Genomic DNA, 2,771 nt, shown 5'->3' on the forward strand with positions numbered 1-2,771 from the left:
GGTCTCTTCCCGGGACCCTCCAATGTCTGCACCTGGTCTGACCCCCTCTCACCAATGTTCTCCAAATCTATCTCCTACTTACGGGCTCTAGAATCATATCATTCAGGGTCTCGCACCCCGAAGTACTCACGGACTCCCTGATACCACCCCGCAGCATATCATGATTCCTCACTTTCTTCACCTACTCATATGTGGCATACTGCGGTAACAACAAAGCCCTCTCCTGGGGCTTGGCAGTGACCTCTGCCACAACCTCAGTAGTCTGGCGGAGACCCAGAAACTCTCGCGCCAACTATTGCACCTCGATTGTCGAAGCAAACTCTGCTAGATACACGGTCGAGAAATCATCCCATATTATAGCATCAACCACATCATCACCCAACTTACTACTAATCTCTTCCCACTAATCACGGGCCCGGTCCTTCACCAGGCAGGAAGCATATCTGACCTTTGCCTCCTCGGGGCAGAAACTCGTTCTGAACATGTTAGACATATCCGTTAACCACCTTCTATTGAGAATGGGGTCCCTAACCCCATGATAGTCTGGAGCTCCACAAGCTCGGAACTCCCGAAACGTCATCGCGCGCGTCCCTATCATAGTCATCACCTCATAGAAAAATGTGCTCATCCTCTCATCAAGGATCTCCAAAATGCCCTCCTTAACCATAACGAAGATCACAGGAGTCTGGTCAATGATACAGTGCGTAATCTCAGCTAGAATAACCTCCCTCATCTGACCATTGAGTTGCTCAACTTCAGAGTCCGAGCCTGATCCCTTACCGGCACTAGAACCGCCTTCTGGTCTACCACGTAGCGTCACCATGCTGGAAACATACCATAACAACCATCCGAATACTCATCCTATAGGAGGGATCACACACGCACTACAAGTTTCCTGGTCTTATCGCAACCCTTCTTGAATCGAGTACGGATCCTCTGCTTTCAGTAGTACGGGCCCATTCTACCTTCCATATCTATCCGTACTTTCCTCAAGAATTGCCTTGACTCCACCAAGTCCCTTTCACTAATACCGCTCCCAGTACTAATCTCATCCTAGGCTTACCATAGGGTAATCTCCGGCCCACTCTCCGCCATCAGCTTCATATGAAGTCCCTGCTATCTCTCCCTAACTAGCTCGCGAATACCATTACATATTACTAAGACCAGATAATTCTTCGAGTGGGAGGTCCTACCCTATAACGGTTGGACTCAGACAAGAGCTGCGAAATAGGGCTAGACCTAACCTTCTGAAATTATTTAGTCCTCGTAATATGTAACTTAACATATTCATTTACTAGTTAATTAAAGATAACTAGGACTCCTAAAAGCACAAAGCAAGCAAAATTCGAGCATTGAGTAACCAAAACCAGGCATATCCTAAACAGACCATCATATCACTGACTAATCAGTACTAGCATGTAGTTCAATAAGCACATACAGCAGGCATATAAGGCATCCTCCTAGATCCTTAGCCCTAATCTAGCATGAAATTCTCATACACATACAGTAGGCATATAAGGCATCCTTCCTAGATCCTTAGCCCTATTCTAGCATGCAATTCTCATAATCATATCATATATCACAGCAAACATGTATGGTATCTTGGGGAAACTTACTTGAGCTCGACCGATTGCACGCATCACACTCATTGTTCTTTCTCAAAAACCCGTAATTATAAATTTTAGAAAATTTATTTTTCTTGCAAAAACCTTTCAAACCCTCGATTTGAGTTCAGACACACCCGAGAGTGTGCCCGAATCCCTCAAACCAAGGCTCTGATATCAACTTGTAACATCCCAAAATTCAGAGCCAAAAATTTCATTTTTAATTAAGTATTTATAAAAGAGTAGTCTGAAATCATTGATAGTGCCAATTCTTATCATAGTCAGAACCAATATGTCAAATAACCAAAACATGTCATAGAAGAGTAATATCAGAGTACAACTCCCAAAGATCTCATAATGCGGAAAAATCATAATGTGATGCGCTGCGATCATGCCGGCTCCTTTCCTTTTGAAGAATAAGTATCTGAAACCAAAACTGAAAACCGTAAGCACAAAGCTTAGTGAGTTCCCCCATCATACCACATAATGACATACTGCCAGGCATTGAGTGCCCGACCTACCCTTTCAGGCATATCTAGGTTCCCGACCTACCCTGCCAAGCATATCTGGGTGCTCGACCTACCCTGCCAGGCATATCTGGGTGCCCGACCTACCCTCCGGTTTATTTCAACCGGTTACGGGGACTATTTCACCCCTACCACTACCACATAATAACATAACATAAACATACTGTCAGGCATATATGGGTGCCCAACCTACCCTCCGGTTTATTTCAACCGGTTACCGAGACTATTTCACCCCTACCACTACCACATAATAACATAGCAATAAGCACATAAATTATAACAGATAGTGGCATACCAGATAATTATCACAAAGACAATCATCTCTACTATAAACAACTACTAGTGGGCCGGCATTGGTGCCTTCGACCCACTCATACAGGAAGGTAACTCACCTCACTCTGTTGAAGTCCACCGCAAGAACTCCTTAGCTGCTGTCCTGGCAACTCCTCGAACTATCAATACCAAAATATCACCCAATTAGCAATTGGGTCCCAAACCATGATCCATAATCCATACTTGGGGTGAAATGACCGTTTCACCCCTGGCCCAACAAGATTCACAACCAAGGCCCAAAACTATCAAATCCATAAAACCCATCAATGACCCAATTTTCCAATTTGGGCCCAAACCCTTACATGGG

This window comes from Lactuca virosa, chromosome 5, assembly GCF_052849685.1.
Source record: "Lactuca virosa cultivar CGN04683 chromosome 5, Lactuca_virosa_CGN04683_v6, whole genome shotgun sequence".
In the NCBI taxonomy this organism is placed as follows: domain Eukaryota; kingdom Viridiplantae; phylum Streptophyta; class Magnoliopsida; order Asterales; family Asteraceae; genus Lactuca; species Lactuca virosa.